The sequence below is a fragment of the Chlorocebus sabaeus genome, chromosome 25 (genome assembly GCF_047675955.1).
Source record: "Chlorocebus sabaeus isolate Y175 chromosome 25, mChlSab1.0.hap1, whole genome shotgun sequence".
In the NCBI taxonomy this organism is placed as follows: domain Eukaryota; kingdom Metazoa; phylum Chordata; class Mammalia; order Primates; family Cercopithecidae; genus Chlorocebus; species Chlorocebus sabaeus.
In genome coordinates this window covers 78561363-78587970 of record NC_132928.1, presented here as the reverse complement: position 1 = coordinate 78587970, position 26608 = coordinate 78561363, and the positions used below count along the sequence as shown (strand labels likewise).

The 26608-nt window shown below is 42.3% G+C and overlaps 1 protein-coding gene and 1 pseudogene across 2 annotated transcripts in view; both read left to right on the top strand.

Moving 5' to 3' along the window:
* The first annotated feature begins 51 nt into the window (after positions 1-51).
* LOC103231056 (small ribosomal subunit protein uS17-like) lies at positions 52-22220 on the top strand (annotated as a pseudogene).
* GREM2 (gremlin 2, DAN family BMP antagonist) overlaps positions 21938-26608 on the top strand; it is a 124059-nt gene continuing 119388 nt past the window's right edge. The window contains exon 1 of one of the 2 annotated variants that reach the window (XM_073011867.1): positions 21938-22301. The gene's annotated coding sequence lies outside the window, so the exon portion shown is untranslated. The remainder of the gene's footprint in view (positions 22302-26608) is intronic. The other variant, XM_007989925.3, reaches the window with a different exon arrangement.

Below are 26608 nucleotides of genomic sequence, written 5' to 3'. Positions count from 1 at the left end.
AGACTTTCCTGTTTTAAAACCATCAGACCCTTTTTTCAGGTGGCCAGGAAGATGGCAGACATTCAGACAGAGGGTGCCGACTAAAAGCTGCCAACCATCTTTCAAAACAAGAAGAGGGACCCTGCTGGCAGAAACTAGCCAGGAGAAGCCCCCATGGTACTACAAGAACATCGGTCTGGGCTTCAAGAGGCTATTGAGGGCGCCTACATTGGCAAGAAATGCCCCTTCACTGGGAATGTCTCCATTCGAGGGCAGGTCCTCTCTGGTGTGGTGACCAAGATGAAGATGCAGAGGATCATTGTCATCTGCCGAGACTGCACTACATCTGCAGGTACAACCGCTTCGAGAAAGGCCGCAAGAACATGTCCGTACAGCTGTCCCCCTGCTTCAGGGGTGTCCAGATCAGTGACATCGTCACAGTGGGCGAGTGCCGGCCCCTGAGCAAGACAGTGTGCTTCAATGTGCTCAAGGTCACCAAGGCCTCCAGCACCAAGAAGCTGTTCAGGAGCTCTGATGCTGGACGTCAGCCTGCTCCCCATGATGAAATAAAGTTATTTTCTGATTCCCGGGCCAAAAAAAGAATCAGATCTCATAAGACTTACTCACTACCACGAGAACAGTATGGGGGAAACCGCCCCCATGATTCAATTATCTCCCACTGGGGCCCTCCTATAACACGAGGGTGTTAGGTGAGCTATAATTCAAGATGAGATTTGGGTGGGGACACAGCCAAACCATATCAAAGTGATACACTGTTTAATTTAATCCTTTGTAGTAATAGATCACCTGTTTAGAATGAATGCATTAGAGTAGCAGAATCTTTTACCTCCAGTCATTAAGAATTCAGACAGAGATGGCAGTGTTTATAGCTACTGGAGACTTAATGAGGGAGAGAGTCCAGCAAAATGAAACGTTGGGGAAATCTGGCATCTTCGAGGCAATCTGTAAGACAGAAAAAGTTCATTAATAAGCCACATATGGCCACCCTTGCCACATCAGGGAGGCACATGTGTGGTACAGGCGGCTGTGATAGCAGCCGTGGGGCCTGGAGAATTCCAGTCCCAGGTTTTATGAGGAGTTGGTGGAGATTTGGAGCAAGCACACAGTAGCAAGCAGTCCTCTTGGGATAGCCCCACCCTTTTGCGTCATTGTTGTATTTTTCAGTCTCTCTTGTAAAACTGCCTATATCTCTGCCTTTCAGTCCCAGGGAAATAACAGCACTATTTAATAAAGCATCCAATCACCAGAAGCTGTAAGAATCATTCTCATATCCAAAGAGGCATGCAGACTTAGAATGACATGCAGAAGTGGTGCTGAGGAATGGGGGCAGGGTGGGAGGAAGTAGATAAGAATGTTGGGTTAGAACTCAGCAGAAACTACCATCAGAGTGAACAGGCAACCTACAGAATGGGAGAAAATTTTTGCAATCTACTCATCTGACAAAGGGCTAATATCCAGAACCTACAAAGAACTCAAACAAATTTACAAGAAAAAAACAAACAACCCCATCAAAAAGTGGGCAAAGGATATGAACAGACATTTCTCAAAAGAAGACATTCATACAGCCAACAGACACATGAAAAAATGTTCATCATCACTGGCCATCAGAGAAATGCAAATCAAAACCACAATGAGATACCATCTCACACCAGTTAGAATGGCGATCATTCAAAAGTCAGGAAACAACAGGTGCTGGAGAGGATGTGGAGAAATAGGAACACTTTTACACTGTTGGTGGGATTGTAAACTGGTTCAACCATTATGGAAAACAGTATGGCGATTCCTCAAGGATCTAGAACTAGATGTACCATATGACCCAGCCATCCCATTACTAGGTATATACCCAAAGGATTATAAATTATGCTGCTATAAAGACACATGCACACGTATGTTTATTGCAGCACTATTCACAATAGCAAAGACTTGGAATCAACCCAAATGTCCATCAGTGACAGACTGGATTAAGAAAATGTGGCACATATACACCATGGAATACTATGCAGCCATAAAAAAGGATGAGTTTGTGTCCTTTGTAGGGACATGGATGCAGCTGGAAACCATCATTCTTAGCAAACTATCACAAGAACAGAAAACCAAACACCGCATGTTCTCACTCATAGGTGGGAACTGAACAATGAGATCACTTGGACTCGGGAAGGGGAACATCACACACCGGGGCCTATCATGGGGAGGGGGGAGGGGGGAGGGATTGCATTGGGAGTTATACCTTATGTAAATGACGGGTTGATGGGTGCAGCACACCAACATGGCACAAGTATACATATGTAGCAAACCTGCACATTGTGCACATGTACCCTACAACTTGAAGTTTAATAATAATAAATAAATTAAAAAAAAAAAAAAAAAAAAAAAAGAACTCAGCAGAATCCCTTACCACTCATTAACTATCTAAACCTAAGCAAGTGGCCAGCGCGGTGGCTCACACCTGTCATCCCAGCACTTTGGGAGGCCAAGGCAGGCAGATCGCCTGAGGTCAGGAGTTCAAGACCAGCTTGGCCAACATGGTGAAACCCTGTCTCTACTAAAAATACAAACATTTAGATGTGGTGGCGTGTGCCTGTAACCCCAGCTACTCGGGAGGCTGAGGTAAGAGAATCGCTTGAGCCCGGGAGGTGGAGTTTGCAGTGAGCCAAGATCGTGCCATTGCACTCCAGCCTGGGCGACAGAGCAAGACTCTGTCTCAGAAAAAACAAAACAAACAAACAACCAAACTAACTAAACCTAAGCAAATCTGGGTTTCACCACTCTGAGTTTCTGAGTTTTTCCTCCAATGGAAACTTTTCTCTTAGTCCTTTAACATGCCTCAAAATTTGCCTTCTTAAAGAATAAAATATAAACAGGGTGCCTTTTTTTGTCAAAAGCACCTGTCATGGGACGGGGCGTGGTGACTCTCGCCTGTAATCCTAGCACTTTGGGAGGCCAAGTCAGGTGGATCACTTTAGGTCGAGAGCTTGAGACCAGCCTGGCCAACATGGTGAAAGCCCATCTCTACTAAAAACACAAAATTTAGCCAGGCATGATGGTGGGTGCCTGTAATCCCAGCGACTCAGGAGGCTGAGGCAGGAGAATCACTTGAACCCGGGAGGCAGAGGCTGCAGTGAGCCAAGATCGTGCCATTGCACTCCAGCCTGGGCAACACAGTGAGATTCCGTCTCAAAAAAAAAAAAAAAAAAAAAAAAAAAGAAGGAGAAGAAGAAATCCTCACTCCCAGTACCCAGAATATGACTGTATTGGGGGATTTGGTCTTTAAAGAGGTAATGAGGTTACAATGAGGTCACTAGGGTTCTAATCCAATATGACTGATGTCTTTACATGAAAAGGAGATTAGAACACCGGCAGATACAGAAGAAAAGACCATGTGAGGATGCAGGAAGCAGATGGCCATCTCCAAGCCCAGGAGAGAGGCCTCCGAAGGAACCAACCCTCCTGACACCGTTATCTCGGATTTCAGCCTCCAGAACTGTGAAAAAGTACATTTCTGTTGCTGAAGCCACTCAGCTGTGGTATTTTGTTATGGCAGCCCCAGCAAACTAATACAACTAATACAACAACTCACCAAATTAAGATAAAACTTATGCAACACCAAATTAAGAAATTGGTGCTTAAAGCCGGGTGCAGTGGCTCACGCCTAGCACTTTGGGAGGCCGAGGCAGGTGGATCACGAGGTCAGGAGTTCAAGACCAGCCTGGCCAACATACTAAAACTGCATCTCTACTAAAAATACAAAAATTAGCCGGGAGTGGTGGTGGACACCTGTAATCCCAGCTACTCAGGAGGTTGAGGCAGGAGAATTGTTTGACCTGGGAGGCGGAGGTAGCAGTGAGCCGAGATCATGCCACTGCACTCCAGCCTGGGAGACAGAGCAAGACTATGTCTCAAAAAAAGAAAAGAAATTGATGCTTAACCAGGGATGCTTGCTCAAAAAGGCATGGAGCAAAATTGACAAGAGCAACAACTCCTCAGTCTGTTGCAAGGTGCCAAGTACTGTGCTGAGCACTCAGCATGGATTGAATCATTTCACCCTCATAGTAAATCCTACAGACAGTATTGTTATTCTCATTTTATAAATGAGAAAACAGAGAATCAAAGAGCTTGTGGCACTTGCTTGGAAACACACAGCTAATCAGTGGCAGAGCTGAGACTGAAATCCATAAGCTGGGGCTGGCCGCAGTGGCTCATGTCTGCAATCCCAGCACTTTGGGAGGCCGAGGCGGGTGGATCACCTGAGGTCAGGAGTTCAAGACCAGCCTGGCCAACATGGTGAAACCCCGTCTCTACTAAAAATACAAAACATTAGCTGGACATGGTGGTGGGTGCCTGTAATCACAACTACTCGGGAGGCTGAGGTAGGAGAGTCGCTTGAACCTGGGAGGCAGAGGTTGCAGTGAGCTGAGATTGTGCCATTGCACTCCAACCTGGGCAACAAGAGCAAAGCTCCAGCTCAAACAAGCAAAAAACAACAACAAAGAAATCCACAGACTGTGCTCCTAATCCTTAGGAGATTCTATGGATTCTTCAAGAAAAGGATGCAACCTTTGCAAAAGGACAGTCTACCCCCAGTGCTTCTCTTCCTTCTTACTCTTCATTTCTTACCTTTTCAACTTGCTTTTTCATCTTCCCACATTACTAAAACTGCTCTCTCATGGATCACATGTAACCTCTGAATTCCAAAACACTGAATAGGTCAATTGGCATTTGGTGTCCATTCTTTCCCCTTCTATGTCCCCCTAAATCAGTATTTCAAGGGATGAAAGGAAACAAACTGGAATTTCCAGGATCCTTTATCATTAAATTTCTAGGTACAGTTTAGGAAACTCTGTCTCTGATTTTTTTGTCTTTATCTTATTTGTTGGGTTTACTTTTTCCTTCCAACCCTTAAACGTTATCACCCAAGTCTCTGGCTTCGATTCCCTTCTTTTTTCCCACATGTTGTCTTTCTTGAGTTCATCTCCCAGGATATCATGCACAAATTTTAAGTAGGTAGCTCTCAGTGTCACCCAAACCCCTGACTCACATGTTTTATATCTGCTGAGACCTCTTCTGTCTGCCCTGCTGTCACCTGAGACCCAGCAGAACTCCACACCTACCTCCGCCCACTCCATCTCAACCCTCTCGCCAGTGCTGCTCTTCCCATCTTCTCCCATTTCTCCCGTTTCCAGTACCACCATTCAGTCCCATCGCGGGCACCCAAGGTCTTCTGGGTCCCATTTCTTTTATTTCCTCTATCCAAACCATGCCACAGATCTCCTTTATTTCTCCCCTTTTCCAATTCTACTATTCTATTGACACAGCCTAGGTTCTTATTGATTTACCTAGGAATCTAATGTGTTATCCTTTCTCTATAATTTCTTTTTTTAAAAATTCATTTAACAAACTTTTCTGGCATACCCATCATATACAAGGCACTGGAGAAGCAAACATAAAACATATAAGGTCATTGTCTAAAAGCGTTCATATTGGAGTATGGGAGACAGGCGCGTGCATCTATGTGAAATACCCGTGGACATGTGTATATTTAACTGCAATAGGAAATAAATTGACGTAATAGTGATCTGAGCAAACTGCCTTGGGACAAACTAGAGAGGAGGAATCAATTCAGTCTTTGATGACAGAAAGGGATTAACAGAGGAAATGATATTTGAACAGGGCGTTGTTGAATGAAGAGGATTTAGACAGGTGAAAAATTGGAAGGAGGGCATCCCTAGGCTAAGAGGAGAGGATGAGGACAGGGCGGAAGCCGTGTGAGTGCCCGTTTGAGAGGAGGTCACATTGTTTGGAGGAGCTAGAGAACAGATGTGTGTGTGTGGTCAGGACGTGTCAGGAAAGAAGGCTGGCAAAGTGAATTAGAGTCATGTTGAGAAGAGCTCTGACTATAATGTTACAGAAATTTATACCTTGTCTTGTAGGCAATGAGGTATTCATTCAAAATTTTAAGCCACGGCCGTGACATTTTTATATTTGTTTTTTGAACAACCTGTCAGAAAGCTTTGTGGAGAATAAACAAGAGCTATGGTTTTCTACCTGCATTCCAACAATTCCGAATAGAGTCATGGACACCAACAATTAGATATAAATTTAAGTCGTGTATGTGACTGTGCATTTATCTGAAGAAAGAGTCTGGGCTGACACTGTCCAACAAAAATATCATGTGAGCCACACACGTAGTTTTAAACTTTCTGGTAGCTACTTAAAAAATAAAAGGAAACAGCTGGGCGTGGTGGCTCATGCCTGTAATCCCAACACTTTGGGAGGCCAAGGTGGGTGAATCACTTCAGGCTAGGAGTTCTAGACAAGCCTGACCAACGTGGTGAAACCCCATCTCTACTAAAAATACAAAAATTACCCAGGCATGGTGGCGGGCGCCTATAGTCCCAGGTCCTCTGGAGGCCGAGGCAGGAGAATCGCTTGAACCCAGGAGGCAGATGATACAGTGAGCAGAGATCGTGCCACTGCACTCCAGCCTGGGCAACAGAGTAAGACTCTGTCTCAAAAAAGAAAAAAAAGGAAACAGATGAAATAAATTTTAATAATATTTAAATAATTTCTTTAACCCAATATATTCAAAACATTATCATTTCAACATGCAATCAACATTTTAAAAATTAATAGATGCATTTTACATTCCCTTTTTATCCCCTTGTATGTGGTCTTTGAAATCAGCTGTGCGTGTTACGCTTACAGCACATCTCAATTTGGACCCGCCACAATTCAAGTGCCCTAGAGCCACGTGTGGCTAGTGGCTAACATATTGGACAGTGCAGGTCTATACATTTTGTTTGTTTGTAGAAATGGGGTCTCCCTATGTTGCTCAGGCTGGTCACAGACTCCTGGGCTCAACTATCTTCCCACCTTGGCGTCCCAAATTGCTGGGACTACAGGTGAGAGCAACCACGCTCAGCCGAGGTCTATACATTTTTTTTTTTTTAGATGGAGTTTTCACTCTTGTCGTCCAGGCTGGAGTGCAGTGGCATAATCTCAGCTCACTGCAACCTCCGCCTCCTGGGCAAGCAATTCTCCTGCCTCAGTCTCCTGAGTAACTGAGATTGCAGGCGCGCCACCATGCCTGGCTAATCTTTTGTATTTTTAGTAGAGACAGGGTTTTGCGATGTTGGCCAGGCTGGTCAGGAACTCCTGACCTCAGGTGATCTGCCCACCTCGGCCTCCTAAAGTGCTGGGATTACAGGAGTGAGCCACCACGCCGCGCCGAGGTCTATAGATTTGAAAAGATTCTCTAACGGGTTCATACTCCACCAAAAGATAAAGAACTACTGAAACAAGGGAGAGAAGCTTATCTGCTACCTCATCCTCCTGTTCTCCAACCAAAGAGCCTCCTGGAGGTCTTGGGCCTCTCTCCATTGGTTGCTTCTGATGCCACCCAGTACTGGGATTGGCCCTCGAGCGCCTGCTGGAGCCTCCTGTGCCTGATACTTATCCTCAGCCATGTCAGCTTCATACTAACAGGATAAGAACAACTGCAAGAGGGTGCTTCATTTCCTAAGTCCACCCAGGAGTAAGCACGGGTTCAACTGCAGCATCTGCTCGGGGCCTGTTCTGAGGGATGCTAAACAATTCCCAACTTCATTGCTTTTCCTCAGACTACTCTGTCTCTCGCAGCTCTGATCATTTTTTTCTCTTTAGCAAGAAAAACATCCTCTTGCATGTTCATGCATTATTCCAGCTCTGTTGTTTGTGGCTAGGGTGACTGTCTCTCAGGCCAGGTTTACGCCTGTTGTCCCAGCATAATTATTAATGGTGCCTCCTTTCACAATCAAAAGTGTTCTGGTTTGGAAGACAAATGAAGATCTATTTTGAAACTCAAAAGCTGGGCTCTGAATAAATTCTTTCTCTCCTCTTCCTGTTGTTACAACTCTACCCGAAAGCAGGGGTGGCTCTTACGGAATGAGTGTGAGAAAGAGAGCACGCTGACTACATGTTCAAAATATTCCCTTATCCCCCAAAACCAGAACGTTGCCTTATGATAATTCACAAATATCCATTATATGAAACCAAGAGCCCACTCTATACTTAATGGGGGAAACACTATTTAGTGGTCATGAGTCATTACGGTTAAACCAGGAGGAAAACAGTCAAAGCTGCTTACCAATGTCACAGTCCTAAGAGGATGTGAAAGTCCTCATAGCCAGGAGGATCAGGATCAGTATTTGATTAGATAAGGGCTGATTAAAGCAGGGAAACTGTATCGATCTATATATGTATATATGTATAACATAATCTATACGTATTCTATATATAATCTAGGACACATATAAAAATCTAATCAACTATAAATCAGTGGCTAAGTGTTATTCAGGATGCAACACTATTACCTTATACTAAGTAACAAAACACATTTCACTTAAATTAAATTCATTCAAGTTTTTTTTTTTTTTTTTTTTGAAATGGAGTTTTGCTCTTGTCACCCAGGCTGGAGTGCAATGGCATGATCTCGGCTCACTGCAACCTCCACCTCCCGGGTTCAAGCGATTCTCCTGCCTCAGCCTCCTGAGTAGCTGGGATTACAAACATGTGCCACCACGCCTGAATAATTTTTTATACTTTTAGTAGAGACAGGGTTTCACCATGTTGGCCTGGCTGGTCTCGAACTCCTGACCTCAGGCGATCCACCCACCTTGGCCTTCCAAAGTGCTGGGATGACAGGCATGAGCCACTGCACCTGGCCAGATTCATTTAATGTTTTACTAAATATTACTTAAAATCTACTTTACTTTAATAAATTACTTTTATTAAATTAAAATGTTAAATGCTATAATTAAAGTAATAAATAGAAGAAAATATAGGCCCAAATTGACTTCAACCCTGGATGAGAAATTCATTGCAAATAGTAAAACAATAAAATAAACAACAAAGAAAAATATTGATATATTGACAACATATGCTTTAAAACCTGAATACTATCTTTTCATTTCAGCATAGGTAAATGCATAGAGAAGCAATATGCTGGGAAAATATAATACATGTGGCAAAAGGTTAATATGATGATATAAAGAGCTGTTGCATGGCCAGGAGTGGTGGCTCACGCTTGTAATCCCAGCACTTGGGGAGGCCAAGGTGGGCGGATCACTTAAGCCCAGGAGTTTGAGACTAGCCTGGCAACATAATGAAACCTTGTCTCTACAAAACATAAAAATATTAGCTGGACATGGGGGCATGCACCTAGAGCCCCAGCTACTCAGCAGTCTGAGTGGGAGGACTGCTTGAACCCAGGAGCTCTAGGCTGCAGTGAGCCATGATCGCACCACTGCTCTCTAGCCTGGGCGATAGGGTGCGACTCTGTCTCAGAAAAAAAGAGCCGCTGCATAGAGTCGGGAAAAACACTAAGATCTTAAAAGTTAAAGGAGTAGAGCATACACAAATAAACAGTAAGTAAACAGTTTGCAGAACAAACAGATGGCTAAGATAAACTTTGCAGAAAATGCTCCAAGGATGTGGACGCACACAGCTCACTTGAGGCAGCTTGCCCAGGGTCTTCCCTTGGGGTGTCAGAGTGTGCGTCTGAACTCAGCATCCACGCTCTCACTCCTCCAGGATGGAAGAGTGAATGGCAAGAGGAATCCATAAGCAAATCTACTGGTAAAACACAACCATTGTTTTTCTTTTAAACACACACACGTAATTGTCAAGTCATTCTCATTAAAACAACTATGACAAACACAACAACAAACCCTAACTTGGGCGAATGAGGAAACCTTCCATTTCAAAGCATGATACTACTGGGCGTCTCATACATGATGGGATGGCAATATTGGAAAATACATTTTCAAGCAATTTGAATCTGTGTACGAATAGCCTTTAATCACACTATGCACTGTAGGGACATCCCTCGAGTTTATTACACATTTCTGAAAACCCACTCAAAAGCCAGACATATGAAGACTGACCCCTCGGAAAATAAATATTAAGGGCAATTGTTCTCAAATTTTAAAGTGGCTAAGATCCCTCTGAGGGATTTGTTTAAATACCATTTCTGGTTCCAATCCTTATCCCTGTTGAGGCAGAGAAATTTACATTCTTGGAAAGCACCCCAGGTAATCCTGAGGCAGACAGGCTACAGGGCACCATGCTAATAAACAGTTCTGAGAGGACGTTTCTATTACCATGTAGCTAAAATCATGTCACATCCCTAAATTACACCTCACTTTTCAGATACATTTTTTACCGTGTATTTTCGGGATTTCACGCATCTCCTGATTTTAGTTTTTATTATTAAGCACATAGTCAAAGAACTGAAATATCGTAAAGATCAGAATGAGGGGTAAAAAATGCTGGTAGACATAATGCTCAAGGAATAATTGGTTAATTTGTGTCTTAGGGACTGCACCTGGCACTTTGGCTGTGTCTAATAATTTCTTTTATCTACCTTTTTTTCTTTTTTCACCTAGAATATATCTTTTGTGTGAGAATGATTTTCTTTCATCTAAACCTGTTATATTGTGAGATTATTTTATTTGGAGGAAATCCCAAAAGATTGCAAACTTTAGGTTAGCCAATCCTGTGTAGATTGTAAAACGATGTAATATGTTTAACATCATAAGAGTTTTGCGTGGTTTGTGGGTTGTATCTCCAGTTTCATCAACAGTTGAGCAGATGGCTTGAGGTGCTCCATGACAGCATTTGACCTTGAAATTCAGCAGACGTCTGCATTGTTACAGTTCTTTTTTTTTATTTCTTATTTTTTATTTTATTTTTTTGAGATAGAGATTTGCTTTTGTTGCCCAGGCTGGAGTGCAATGGCGCGATCTAGGCTCACCACAACCTCCGCCTCCTGGGTTCAAGAGATTCTCCAGCCCCAGCCTCCCAAGTAGGTGCGGTCACAGGCATATGCCACCACCCCCGGCTAATTTTGTGTTTTTTAGTAAAGACAGGGTTTCTCCATGTTGGCCAGGCTGGTCTCAAACTCCCAACCTCTGGTGATCCGCCCGCCTCGGCCTTTGAAAGTACTGAGATTACAGGTGTGAGCCACCGCACCTGGCCCACAGTTCTTATATCATGTCTTATATCATATTGAGTCTCACAACAACACTTTATAGGTGAAGAAACTGAGCCTTGTTCAACCAGTAAATTGAAGAACAGTAGCATATTTTGTAAAAGAAATGCATTCCAAGGCCGGGCGCGGTGGCTCACGCCTGTAATCCCAGCACTTTGGGAGGCTGAGGCGGGCAGATCATGAGGTCAGGAGTTTGAGACCAGCCTGATCAACATAGTGAAACCCCGTCTCTACTAAAAATACAAAAATTAGCCTGGTGTGGTGGAGCGTGCCTATAATCCCAGCTACTCAGTAGACTGAGTAAGGAGAATCGCTTGAACTTGGGAGGCGGAAGTTGCAGTGAGCTGAGCCACTGCACTCCAGCCTGGGCAACAGAGTGAGACTCCATCTCAAAAAAAAAAAAAAAAAAAAAAGAAGCATCCCTATCTGAGCAGAGGCAAGCTAGTTAAAGAAACAACTAGTGGATCTAAGGTTCCTGTATGACTCAAAGATGAGGGTATGGGATCAGATATGAGTGAGTGGGTGGGGCATGGTGGCTCATGCCTGTAATCCCAGCACTTTGAGAGGCTGAGTTGAGAGGATCACTTGAGCCCAGGAGTTGAAGAGCAGTTTGGGCAACATGGCAAAACCCATCTCTACTAAAAATACAAAAAGGCTTGGTGGTGCATCCCTATAGACTCAGCTACTCTGGGGGCTGACGTGGGAGAATCACCTGACCCCAGGAAGTTGAGGCATGATCCTGCCACTGCACTCCAATGGACATGAGACCTTGTCTCAAAAACAAAAAGAAAAAAAGAATAAAAAGAAGAGAGATGAGTGAGTGAAGGGAGCTCATTGGATTGGAAAAGGCCTTGGGAAAAGCCAGGGAGATGTGGTGACAGAGTATCAGTTACCGCTTGTTACAGGTCAAATTATGTTCCCCCAGACGTGTTGAGGTTCTAACCCCTGGGTTCTGTGCATGTGAACTTATTTAGAAATAGGGTCTTTGCAGATGTAATCAGGTTAAAATGAGGTCAGTAGAGTGAACCCTAATCTAATAAGATTGGCGTCCTTGTAAGAAGAGGAGGAGACAGAAACACACAGAGAGGAGAATGCCATGTGACCACAGAGACAGAGATGGAAATACTGCAGCTGCAAGACAAGGATGCCAAGGATTGGCAGCCACCACCCAAAGCCAGGAGGAGGCAAGGGAAGGTTCCCCTGAGATTTCAGAGGGAGCACTGCCCCACCAACCCCTTGATTATGAGCTTCTAGCCTCTGGAACTCTGTGAGAAGAAACTTCTGTTGTTTTAAGACACTCTGTTTGTGATATGTATTTTGTCATGTCAGTGCCAGGAAATTCATATACTAAAGAAAGTAAAATAGGCCAAAGGAAGCTAATCATGAAATCTGTCCCTGGAACTGTCTTAGTGTGGCTGGTATTCAACATCTGATGGCAGCTGGTAGACATAACATTTAGGAAATAACTCGTTAATTTGTGTCTTAAGGACTCCACCTGGCACATGAGATCATGGCCTTCCAAGTGGTATATTGGGCTACTAAGGCAGGCAGAGTTGGATGCTAGTATTAGGTTTATGTAATACCAAGTATTTTTAAATGAAGTAATGCCAAAAGACAGGACATAATGAAGAGAGATCACTAAGGCCTGAAATAGATAGGAAAGTCTACATGGGAATGAGGTGAAGCTTAGAAAATCTCTAGAATGTTTTCTTCTGGTTGAACAAGGTGAGGAGTGGTGCAACCATTGAGAATTACAAAGGATCAAGGTGCTCAGGCTTATACAATGTGATTTGTATGAAGACTTTAGGGTCTCACACCAAGCTTGACTCTGTTTTGCATCCTTTAAAAGTGATTTCTGATAAATACATACATATACATATACATACACATAGATAAATAAATAAATATTAAAAGGCAGAGGCCAGGTGCAGTGGCTCACACCTGTAATCCCAGAGATTTGGGAGGCCAAGGCAGGTGGATCACCTGAGGTTGGGAGTTCGGGACCAGCCTGCCCAACATGGTGAAACCCTGTCTCTACTAAAAGTACAAAAATTACCCGGGCATGGTTGCATATGCCTGTAATTCCAGCTACCTGGGAGGCTGAGGTAGGAGAATCACTTGAACCTGGGAGGTGGAGCTTGCAGTGAGCAGAGATCATGCCACTGCACTCCAGCCTGGGCAACAAGAGTGAAACTCTGTCTCAAAAAATAAATAAACAAAATAAAATAAAAGGCCGGGCGCGGTGGCTCACGCCTGTAATCCCAGCACTTTGAGAGGCTGAGGCAGGCGAATTGCCTGATGTCAGGAGTTCTAGAGCAGTCTGGCCAACATGGTGAAACCCTGCCTCTACTAAAAATACAAAAATTAGCTGGGCGTGGTGGTGCACACCTATAATTCCCAGCTACTAGGGAGACTGAGGCTGGAGAATCGTTTGAACCCAGGAGGCAGAGGTTGCAGTGAGTGGAGATCACGCCATTGCACTCCAACCTGAACAAGAGTGAAACTCCATCTCAAATAAAATAAAAATTAAAGAGTCTTCTTGATAATATGAAACCAAAGAATAGACTGACTTCAGAGCTATTCACAAGGACATCAGGTGCTTCTACTAGCTTTGATTTATTTACCCACCCAAGGTCTAATTCTACTGCCTGAGTCAGAGATCAATGTTACCTATCAATTTAGTTCACTTTATTAACTCCTAATATGCTGACACTTGGGTAAAGAAGTTCAATCAATATTTTCTTGCAGTGAGCCATGTGCATTTCTTCAATATTCATGAATTCCTGAATTCATGAGCCTACAGTACAGAATCTCGTTGTTACCAAATCCCCATGGATATGTAACTCCACCACGCTGACAGTGTAATGACTCTTGATGAGAAAGTCCTCACAAAGGCACCAGCTGGGGAGGAGCCCCTCACCATTGCTTTTCTAACAGGACAGCCGTGCAGTCCTTACGGGGCGGAGCTCGTTCTGAGGCCGGCCAGCTGTCTCCCTGTCACTGATCCCGCAGGGAGATATGTCGCTTTCGGAAGTGCGTGCAGGGCAGCCTAAGATTCACATTAATACAAGACAGAGGTCAAATGCTGTTCCGTACTAACTTTTGTTCCCTTCCAAATATATCAGGAACGTTTGCTCCGGGTCCTTCCAGACGGCAGGAATGTGTGCGGGGGAGAACAGAAGCTGCAATGAGGGTGGTTTCATTTTAATTCTGGCTCTGGGTTGGAAACGGGTGACCTGACCTATTTTGTAAATAACCTGACCCACAGTTTAAGAAATAATGGCACTGTGTATTGCCATGGGTAACAAGAATTAATGAAAAATTAATACGTCCTATTCTTTAAAAGCACAAATGGTGAAAATAATTTCTCCAGAGCATTTTAAATTCTTCCTGCTTCTCTAGAAACTGCTTTGAGATGCGATCAGTGGATCTTCTGTAGCATCAGGCAACACGCCTGTCAGTCATGGGCTCCTTCAAGTGTCCCCCACACCTTGTCCTCTGTGGCCACCTGTTGGCAAATGAGCTTTGGTCATAGTCACCAAGTGATTCCTGGATTCTTAAGAACTTTATATTCAGAGAATAGGCACTGGGGTGAAGACAAACTGGGAATGAAAGGAAGCTAGGAGCCAACCCTGAAACGTTTTCTGTTGGCTTTTTGGATGGGAATTTAATGACATAGCATTCATAATTATACAATATCCAGTATAACTAAGATAAATGTACATGTATCTATTAACAAGCTTGCTGGATCTTATCTGTGCATAAGAGTTCTGGTCTCCAAAAAAGTGACTGTAGAAATGCGTAGCATCTGTCAGTTTAGATTGTAGTACACTACAGTCAAGAAATGACCTCAAATCCCTGTGGCTTGTGACAGCTAGGTTTTATCTCTCACCTGTATGACGAATCTGCCTCCCATCCCTTGGCTTTGCTGCACGCCATTCTTATTCAGGGAACCATGGACCTCACAGGTTTTCTGGAAGAGAAAAAAGAGAAGTGGTAGACCACACAATGGCTTTTAAAGCTTTGTTTTGGAAGCACACACAGAACTTTGGGACATATTCTAATGGCTACAATAAGCCAAATTGCCAAGCCTCAGTCAGGGGAGTAGGCCTATATTATCCTTGCTTAGGAATGGGTCCTGTGGGCAGGGAAGTGAATATTTTGGACAATAATACAATCAACCACCATCAAACATTTAATTCAAACAATATTTCTATTGGATGAAACAGACTGGGATTCCTTCTTTAGAATTACGTTCTGTGCCAGTTTACAATCCATATAAGGAAGTCATCTTTCCTCCAATAAATCATCAATTGGTTTTTTATTTTTTGTTTTTTTGTTTTTTGTTTTTTGTGAGACGGAGTCTCACTCTGTCACCCAGGCTGGAGTGCAGTGGTGTGATCTCGGCTCACTGCAACCTCCGCCTCCTGGGTTCAAGCGATTCTCCTGCCTCAGCCTCCCGAGTAGCTGGGACTACAGGCGTTCACCACCACGCCTGGCTAATTTTTGTATTTTTGGTAGAGATGGGGTTTCACCACGTTGGCCAGGCTGGTCTCAAACTCCTGACCTCAAGTGATCTACCCACCTTGACCTCCCAAACTGTTGGGATTACAGGCATGAGCTACCACACCCAGTAGTTAATTTTTTAATAAATTAATTTATAAATTGTTATTCAACTCACCTTTACTGAGTGCCAGCTCTGTACCCAGAATAGTGGCAAGCACTGGTTAGAAAAAGTTGAATAAGATACAGTTTCTGCCCTTAGAGAACTTAGAGACTCTTCATATATCACATTGCTTTAATTGTACTCTAAAATGGAAATGAAAATGGCCAGTTTAATCTCTCTGGTGAGGAATAGCTCTGAATGGTTTGGGCTGATTTCTAAAAGCCAAATCAGTATACTACTCTATGGGTGCCCAAAACAATCCCAGAGAGGACACTCCTCCAAACTATCTTGAACACATAGATTCTTCCCTCCACATTCAAACGCTGGCTAGTGAGCTTCAGCAACCTTTGCTATTCCCTTCAGCAGCCTTTGCTATTCCCAGCATGTGAAATGCCTGCTCTGTTGAGCTTGGATCCTGAATTTTATAAAGTATTTTCTCTGGGCCAGACATTGTGTAATCCTTCTAAACGAAAATCTAATTTAATCCTCCTAGAACCTACATCGTTGTCAGGTAAACTTTATTTTATATATGCAAAAACTGAAACCCCAGAAAAAAGCAAAGAGGCCAGGCATGGTGGCTCATGCCTGTAATCTTAACACTTTGGGAGGCCAAGGTGGGTGGATTGCCTGAGCTCATAAGATCGAGACCAGCCTGGGCAACACAGTGAAATCCTGTCTCTACTAAAATACAAAAAATTAACTAAGCATGGCAGCGTGCTCCTGTAGTCCCAGTTACTCGGGAGGCTGAGGCAGGAGAACTGCTTGAATCCGGGAGGTGGAGGTATTAGTGAGCTGAGATCGTACCACGGCGCTCTAGCCTGGGTGATAGAGCGAGACTCCCTCTCCAAAAAACACCACCACCACCACCAACAACAACAACAAAAAAGCAAGGATATCCAAGCAGTAAGTGACTCAGGATTCAACCTAATGTTGACATCGAAGTCCAGGCACCAAACTACGGTGCAATAGTGTTCATCGTCTGAAACTTAGCTTGAGTTTTCAAACTTTTGAAACTTCATAAATTTTCAAACTTCTTAAATTTTCAAATTTCTTAAATTATGGTACCTGCTTTGATTTCCTATTGGGCTTTTTTCCTCATGTACTCTTCAAGGAGGAGAACGTTGCACAACTGACCTCAAACATTGAGAGATTTGGTGATGGATACACACAGAAACAAGGGAAATAAACACAGTCAGGGCCTGTGGAAGCTCAAAATGATTAAACAACTGGAACTCATCTTTTCTTGCTCATATGCAAGACATACATTAGAGGTCTATTAGATCTTCATAGACATATTCTAACCATGACCATAACTAGTATACTCTCTCTTCTCTGATTTTCTGACTTTTTTTTTTTTTTTTTTTTGAGACGGAGTCTCGCTCCAGAGTGCAGTGGTGCAATCTCGGCTCATTGCAACCTCCACCTCCTGGGTTCAAGCAATTCGCTGCCTCAGCCTCCCGAGTAGCTGGGATTACAGACGTGCACCACCACCAGCTAATTTTTGTATTTTTAGTAGAGAAGAGGCTTCACCATCTTGGCCAGGCTTGAACTCTTGACCTTGTGATCCATCGGCGTTGGCCTCCCTAAGTGCTGGGATTACAGATGTGAACCACCGTGCCTGGCTTGATTTTCTGACTCTTTAAGCTTATGTTATTGCTATCAAATGACAAAGTTAGATAGATACAGATAGAGAGATGATAGATAGATAGATAGATGGATAGATAGATAGATAGATAGATAGATAGATAGATAGATAGATAACCCTAGTTCAATCTCCTCAAAAGGGGAAATCTGATGGACAGTCAACTCCCATTATCTCTGCATGGGTGGCAGATTGGATCCCTTTGAGTCCAGCATGCTCTCCTAGTCTGATGTCTGTAGCTGTAGGGACAGATGAACGTGATATTTCTACAGCTATCTATAACACTATCTAGGTATCCTTCCTCATCTGGCCTATCGGGTCTGGGAAAGAGCCAAAGAAGTGGCAGGTGCCATGGTGGAGCCATTCTGGCCACTCCTTCAGCTACATTTGTCAATCTGAATCTTAGTTTAACCATCTCCTGCGTTCACTGCTTATATGATGTCATCAGCACTTGCAGGTCAAAGGTGGCTCTGCCTTCTCTTCACTCTCGTTTTGCCCTCTTCACCTCTTCCCATCCATATCTCAGAAGTCAGAGTACAGCGCAGAGGCCTTGCTGACATCTAATAAGCATGGGCTAATGAATCAAAAAAACCCACAGCCACCTGCTCCCTGGGTCTTAAGGGAAAATGTAGAGATTGAGCTGAATACGTGGTCATTCCCTGTCCTATTAATCTCCCCAGCTCCTCTGTGGGTTGTGCTCTCTGCTCCACTGGGGTGACACAAACATGACAGATGGCACTCTCATGGACAAGGAGTTTATTCTGTGACACAGTGAGATCTATATATTTTGCTATAAAACTCTTATAAATCACTCATATATTCTGGGTAGAATCACCGTGACACAAGAGAGATAAATGTTATTTAATACATGTGAACAGTTGAAATTTGTGAACCATAAGAGCATAGAGTCATATATATCAGTGAATCATAAATATAGATTTCATTTTGAGGTTTTGATGTAGACATACAGTATGAATAAACAAAGTTTATGACTTTGTAGAAAATAAAGGTTTCTTGTATGGTGGAGGAATAATTATTTAATAATCAGTAAATTGAAGAATTTACAAACTTCGTGCATCAAAATCATTTTAACAATTTAAAATGTAGACTATGATAATCTAAGAAAGAATTATAGCTATCAAAGGACAAAACAAGCGTGTATGGGTTTATCAATAAATCCATAGGTTAAAAGGAAGCTGTTAAGATAAATAAAGAGATAACCAAGGGGAAAACATTAGCATTAGAATGCCGTCCAACCTAGGCTAGAAAGAAAACACATGAATAGGTACAGACAAGATCAAGAATGTGATCTTACGCTTATCACACTGGGAACGCAATGTTCAGTCTTCAGCAAACTAGTCATATGGAAATCTTGTATCTTTGTATACTGGAGGAAGAATTATAAGCTCTTCTACTTTTTCTTTTTGTTTTTTTTTAAATTTTTTTTCTTTTTACAAATTATACGTATTCATCACAGAGCACACAGATATGTCAAAAGAAGGATAAAAGGCCATCTGTGGTCATCTATAGTTCAGAAATATACTTAGATCATAATCATAATCTTTTTAAAAATTTAATGACATACTGTGAAAATTATTCAATGAAATTATAAATTATTCTGTAATATATTAAAAGCCAATAATAGCTTCAAAGATGATTTCGAGCTGAAGTAAACCCTAGGTTACTTAGTCTTACCTTTATAACAATCCCTTCATAATCTCCCCAAATAATTGAGAGTCCTTTTCTTGACCACTTCATTGACCTGTATCAAAATCTCCAAATCATCAATTTGCCAGCCAATTCTTTCAGTTTCCGAAAGCTTTAACTTTGAGAAGCCTTTCACTATCCTGATTTTTGCCCACCCTTATTTTCTCTCCAGAACAGCACTGGGTTTCGGGTCCACTTCAACTTATTCCCAACCTCTGGCATCATAACTATGACTACATCAGGGTGACTTTACTATACAAACGTTTTCAATCTGTAAAATTAGCCTAGTAGGATTTATCCTACATTCCTCATAGAGTTGTTTAAAAAATCAAGAAAGAAAATGTTTACAAAAATGACAATACATTTGAAGCCTTACATGAATAATAAACATATTTTCTCTTTTACCTTTACTGTTTGAAAATGTTATCATTTTCACCTCAGTTCCTGCTCCAAGATGCCTAATTCTCTCTTGCATTTCTTATGAATTATAATATTCAGAATCATCATCTTATCAACTCCTTTGGATACATGCCAATTTGTGAATGTCTCCTGTAAAAAGTGCCACGCTGAACTAAGCAGGATGATCCTGATGTGGCTGAATAAGTGGAAAATAAAATGATGGTTCTGTCACGAATCTGCCTGGCTGTCCGCTAGTGTGCATGCTGAGATGCAAGAGTTTTTATTATTACCAACGTCTGGGTCATTTATAAAGGATTTAAGAAATGTCTTTGAAAAACTCTTCTAAAGGTAGTAAAATGACCAAAAGACTAAATGTAGAAGAATAAACACTGATGATTTATTTTCCCTTAACCACACAACTGGTTGGGTATAGGAGATGTCCTTTAAATCATCCAGTTTTGCTCTTCCTTAACTGAAGGACAGAGGGCTTGAATTGTTATCTAAAATGAAGTTTAAGATAGATCTGTGACTTTAAGTCATCCACAATTTCACTTACACTGTCTTTTCAGTGATATGAAGAGCTGTAATGAGCCCTGAAAATAACAAGCAGAAAATGTAATGGTTTTATCAGTCACTGTTTCTCTCTTTTCTAGAAAGGCAATTCTAAGGCAAATTATTGGTAACTTATCTGAAAATATCATGACCTGTTCTGAAATAACATAAATGACTATTTACCAAGTTGGACAGATGATTTCATGAATTGTTAGCTCTTCTGTGAAAAGGCAGGCAGGAATGAGAGTCAGCTGTGTTAACCCTTTGCTTTCCTTTGAGTCGAAGAGTTGGTATGAACAAATGGGGCAGTCATCCACTCTCCCAGCTCTAGTTGCTGTCTGCCTTCAGCAAGTCACTTTATCATTCCTCCACTCTGTTTCTCCATCTGGAAAAGCTGGAATATCATGCCTATAACTCCTTTTTTTCTAAGACTGTCAAGATCTTCAGAAGAACTACACTCTACACATTCAAAGATTTATGACAGTATTTTTTTTTTAGCTGCCTACCTAAAGAAAGGGAATGAACTGGAGTTGTTAAAGTAATAAGGATATGCCAGTTGAGGTTAGACTGTGGTTAGCAGGAACCAACAGCTAAATGTGGTTTTGTTTTGTATTTCCTTTGTCAATTTCAGCTGATTTCAGGCTGACCCATTCTGAAAATAAGGCTGCATTTCACAATTCCTGGAATGTGCCCACGTAAGAAAAGAAGGCAGGTAGTCTGTTTGGTGATAATATATTTCAAGAGCTAATTGTTATTTCCTGTGAATTTGCAACACAACGTTCTGTGAGTTGAGTTGGAACTAGAATATCAAATACCAAATAGTATACAAGAGGAATAACACTACAAAAAAAATTTCAAGTCAAAAATCGAAACAGAGCTCAGAGATTTCAGAAGCAATGGCTTCTTGTCAAGAATAACTGTCATTAAAATTTCCATAAGCACCAGTGAAATGGATTTTGGGGAAAAGTCTAAGGGAGGGTCTGTTTTATAAGACACAGTGAGACTTTATTTTATTCTGAATTTCCCCAGCCAAGTTTGTAAGATCTCAGATTTTTCTTGGGCCCTTTCCCTGCCAAGGGGCCAAAGGTTTATCTCTATTGACACATACAGAGAAAAAAAATTCATCCAGGGACCTCTATCAGCAGAGTCTGAATAGTCTTCTTTGGCTAGTGAATCACACTAAGGGAGTCTCAGTCCTGCGATGATCAGTGGCGAGTAGTTCAAAAAATAATAAAAAGAGCAAGCACGCAGGCGTCACAGTACGCTTCTGATATAATGCCCCAAACCCATGAAGCATAAGAATTGGTCTGGCGTCATTGTTTTATGTTCTCTGGATGTTGAAGAGTCTGATTTGCATTAGAAACCTCTGCATTCAATAAACAATAATCAGGATAATAATGACCAAAGTACTATTTGGAACAGAAAACAAACTCAAGCAATGAGTGTTTTGCACTGAATTCATTCAAGATTTTATTAGTTAAGCTCTCACTTAGGTTATTAGGCTCAGCTTGCTTTTTATTTCACTGGCCTCAGTTATTGCAAACAAAAGGAGCCTGGTGTGTGTGTGTCTGTGTGTGTGTGTGTGTGTAAGCGCACGTGTATGTGTGTGTGTGACAATGTCAGACATATCACACACCGGCTTTCTACATTCTTCACATTGCAAATCCATCAACAAAAGGAAGAAGATCTGAAGGGAATGAGTGGGGTTTTTTGTTTTTTGTTTTTTGTTTTTTTCTGGTTTAGGGGATGGAGGGAGAATTTCTCCACATAAACAAGAAGGTTAGAATTGGAAGTCTGCTAAAAAAAATGTTAGAGCTGACCACAGGGTTGTAAATCCACTGACTGGAAGGAGGAAAAGAGAAACATTGCAAGCGACTGAAGTGTGTGGTGTGGCTGCAATGTTTGTGGGTTAGATGAGAAACAAGCGCTGAGTGAAACAGAGAAGGGGGGTGGCTGGTGTGATTTGTTTGGTGTTCAGAGCCAATAGAAATCCCAGACTGTGATAATATCCCCATGCAGCGCCGAGAGGATTCAGAGCTAAGTCTCCGGGCTCCTTTCACATCTGCAGGAGCAGCCAGCCTGGGACCGCGCGGCGCGGGGCGCGCTCTCGCCTCTCCTGCACCCTCAGCCGGCGCGCTTCTCTTATGGGCGTCTGCTGCAGGCCGGCCGGCTGCGGTGGAACTGAAGGCGGCGGCGGGAGACCAAACTTAGACCCCGCTGCGCGCTAGAGAACTCAGAGAAGACAGAGGGAGAGGGAGAGAGAGAGAGAGAAGGGACCCGAGGAGGAGGCTTCCGTCACGTCGTTGCAGGTACGCAGCTTGTCACGACTAACGTGACACAGGCAAGGTTTCTGATTTCTACCTTCACTGGGCACTTGGAATGAATTGACGTGGTTTGTTCCGTGGCCGGTCAGGACAGAAAGCCCCGAGTGAAGGTCTCGCCGGTTTCACCCGGGGTAATTCAAGCTGTTGGCGTGTGTTTTGGGGCCACAAGGTTTATTCACCTATTGAATTATGCGGGGGTGTAAAATAAGGACCTTCAAACTTGACCGTGATCGCTCTTTCTTTCTCTTTTAAATAACATCCATATCAATATGTTGTCATACCGCCAATAAATACCTCTTGGAGACCGCCATTCTAATCATGCCTATAGCGAGGCAAGCACCACCCGATTGTTAGAAAGCGGGCTATGAACCTCTCCCACCTACCTATCAGGTTAATATCCACCCTACAGGAATAAGAACCACAGCGGACTTCGGCAGAGTTCTGATTTTTTAAAACATATGGCCAAGGTGCACTCGCCTCATGAGTGAAATATCACTATGATCACTATGCTGTGGTTGGAGGAGAAGGGAGGTAGATATTTTTTAATGTGATTGTCAGTGATCCTGTGTACCTGACTTATTTCTACATTGTCTTACGAGTTGAAAAATGCATTTGTATTCTGCACGCCAGGAAGGATCAGTTCCAGGATCTCATGTATTACTACATTAAAAAGTCATGTATTGGAACTATCTAGTAGATGTGATAGTCGTATGAAAATATTGATGTTTGATTTTATTTTATTTGATCCTAAAACTCATAGACTTCTATTTCTTTTTCTTTTTTTTTAAATTTTGAGGTGTGGGTTTTGTTTTTAAAAAATCTATTTCCTAAGATTTTATCAGGTTTGATTTGAAATTTTAAAGGTGGTTATATAACTCCCCCCTCCCCCGCCCCGTTGATTACTTGTGTTTAAATTAGCATTGCTTAATGAGTTCAGTTTTTCCTGGGAAAAGCCAGAGGGAACTGCATGAAGTCTCAGTTTAAAAATCGGTCTTGCTTTGCAGTCTTCAAGGGCTGGCTGGTATTCATGTGGCTTTGAATCCCTATGAAAAGCGCTTTTTCTGCAGTGGAACAGATTGGAACTCCAGTACAGCCAGAGAATGGCTCTGCAGCAGGTGCAGGGGCAATCAAATACCTTACCTTTCGTCTAAATAACACTCTTCCCGGTGGAGTCTTAGTCGATCATAGCCAAACCATTCACTGATAATTTACAATCGACTCACCATTCAGCAGTGCTTAGTTTTCAAGGTAGCCCTTGTCCCAAGACATGTGCCCGACCAAGGAAGATAAGGAAGTTATAAGAAAGGTATTTGTGTTGTGTATCACAGTGGAGAATTTATATAGACCTTTTTTGTTTGTTTGTTTTTTATTTCTTATAAGATGAACATGTTCTTTCTGTCATTAAAGGAAATGCATGCTTAGCTCTCGCACGGAGTCAGGAAAACTTCATAGTTTTTGCCCATTGACTGATCTGAATGATTTTATAGAGTGTTTTTTGAAATCGTGTCAAAGTATAGACATGGCAAGTGAATACTATGTTTAGGAGAAGGCATTTTGATTTTATAGAGGAATACTTTTTTCCTTTTATATCAGAAAGAAACTGTAAATAATGTAGCTGTTCAAATAAATATAAGTTAATCGACCCAACTACATTCTATCAGTAAAGGGTTGTTTTGTATGATTGTGAGCATTTGTCCATCTTTTATAAATAAAATAGATGTAATAGGTTGGGATCTATTTCCCTCTTACCTTTCTAACTCTAAAGCAATATTGGGTGTGTTGGTAGCAACTTTGTGAGTGTGAGACTGATTATATTCACTTTGTATAGACTAGGAGACACTGAAGGTTTTTCAAAGATAAATATAAACAATGCTGTGATTATTCATTGTTTTGTGCTATCATTCTTCATTGAGAGAGGTAATCAACAGTTCATTCTCTATGAATCTTACTAGAGCCAGCCAGAGCTTTACATACCCTCGAGTTATAAGTTTGGTAAAGTTTAAACAAGGTACATGTCTTTAAATCTCTTTAAAGTAAACACCCCTTTTTCTAATGCAAAGGAATGGTATTAGACTCTCAGTTCTTATTGATATGGAGAGGATTGGCCTGTCTGGGTCAAGGGCAGACACTGAGAGACTGCAGAGGCACAGGCATAGGACAGATTAGTTCAGTCACTGTTGTACTTCGGTGTTCCTACAGCAAATTGCCCCTGTGCGATGTGCCAGGTTGCAGGCGTGTTCTCAGTATCAGGGCCCTTCAACTATCTAGGGAAAAAAAAGAATTATTTCAACCAGGGAAAACATGCCCAGCATTGGACTTAAATGGGTCACATAAAGCACCCACAAGAAAGACATTGTTTTGAAGGACAAGGTGTTCAGTGAAAAATTAGACCTATGGTGCCATCCACTTCTTGGATTAGCTGCTTCTTGATAGTTCTTTTGTTTCTAATAATATTCGGTATAATGGATCTAATCATGTCTAGAATTAATTTTGATCACATGTCAGGCTGAAATGTGGTCCTCAGACTCAACACTGACCAATGACTTCAGCAGATTTCCTATCACCACCACTTCTACTTGGAAAGATGTCTTTAAGTGGCCAGCACATTGACGGGACGCAGACGGTGTTGGGGCACCGATTCGCAGAACAGAGTCCCAGAGCCACATGGGTGTTAAGAGGTTGGAAAGTGAGCGGGTGGAAGCCACAAGGGTATAAAGTGAGATGACATAAAGATTGACATGCTTCAGTATAAATCCTGGAGCCAAAGGAAAATGAAAATGAATGTATTTCCTCTAATTAGCTTCGGATATACATTTTTGATTAGCTTCAAGTATACATTTTTGATGAGACATCCTGAATATTTTAAATAAACTCTCTTGTGTTCTTAGGTATATCCCACACAGGTGTGGAATTAAAATAAATGCATTTGATGTACTGTAACACTCCTGTCCATACAGGCCAGGAGAGGGCAGCATGCAAACTCTGAAAAAGTGATTTGCTACTTCCTCTTGACCATGAGGAAGACTCCAGTCTCCAAATGGCTAAAAAATGTCTCTCCAACTTGAAGTACCCTCTTCCCTTTGGAGCACCAGCTCTAGAATCTTAGTAAAGGCACACCATCCAGAAAGGTTGGTTTCTATTTGGGCCTCCAAAATTGGTGTTACCTGGCAAAATCAGAAAAGCAGCAGCATATTTCACAGTGAACTCAATTTCCCTTTGTTTTAGTTAGCTTTACCCTTTGATCCTATTCAAGCAGTCTTGATCTTGAATCTGTTAGGAGATGGGTGAGAGAAAGGTAAAGAGAATACAGGGAAAAGAGGACAAGAAAAAATGGGGTTTCTCAAGTTGGTTCTCCAGGGGAAATGTTTATGAGCTGCTTTCTCAGTAGACCCAGCCTTTGTTTTAAGCATATCTCAAATACAAGTTCAGAGCCACAAGGATCCATTTTGTCCACTGACGATCAGAATCCTAGCAAATTTGGTTTCAAAACAAAAGAACTGGAATAGCTTCTCTTGGTTGTACCCAGAATCTAAAAGACATATGCTGACTGGGCGCGGTGGCTCACGCCTCTAATCCCAGCACTTTGGGAGGCCAAGGTGGGCAGATCACCTGAGGTCAGGAGTTCAAGACCAGCCTGGCCGACATGGTGAAACGCCATCTCTACAAAACTACAAAAATTAGCCGGGCATGAGGGCAGGTGCCTATAATCCCAGCTACTCAGGAGGGTGAGGCAGGAGAATCGCTTGAACCCAAGAGGCGGAGGTTGCAGTGAGCCGAGATCATGCCATTGCACTCCAGCCTGGGCGACAGAGCAAGACTCCATCTCAAAAAATAAGAAAATAAAAATAAAAATAAAATAAATAAAAGACATAGGCTAAAAAATAAGAATTATGTATCCACCTCTTAGAAGTTCAAAAACGATTAAAACTAGTCCATCATAAACCTAGCCTAACTTTTTTTTTTTTTGGAGACAGGGTCTTACTCTGTCCTCCAGGCTGGAGTGCAGTGGCACTATCTCAGCTCGTTGCAGTCTTGACCTCCTGGGCTCAAGGGATCCTCCCACTTCAACTTCTCCAGTAGCTGTGACCACATGCTCATGCCACCATGCCTGGCTAATGTTTGTATTTTTTGTAGAGACAGGGTTTCACCACATTGCCCAGGCTGGTCTCAAACTCTTGGTCTCAAATCTACCTGCCTTGGCCTCCCAAAGTGCTGGGATTATTGCAGGTGTGAGCCACCATGCCCAGCAAGTTAAAACTTTTTAAAGCTCGTGGCTAATTGGCTGTATCCTT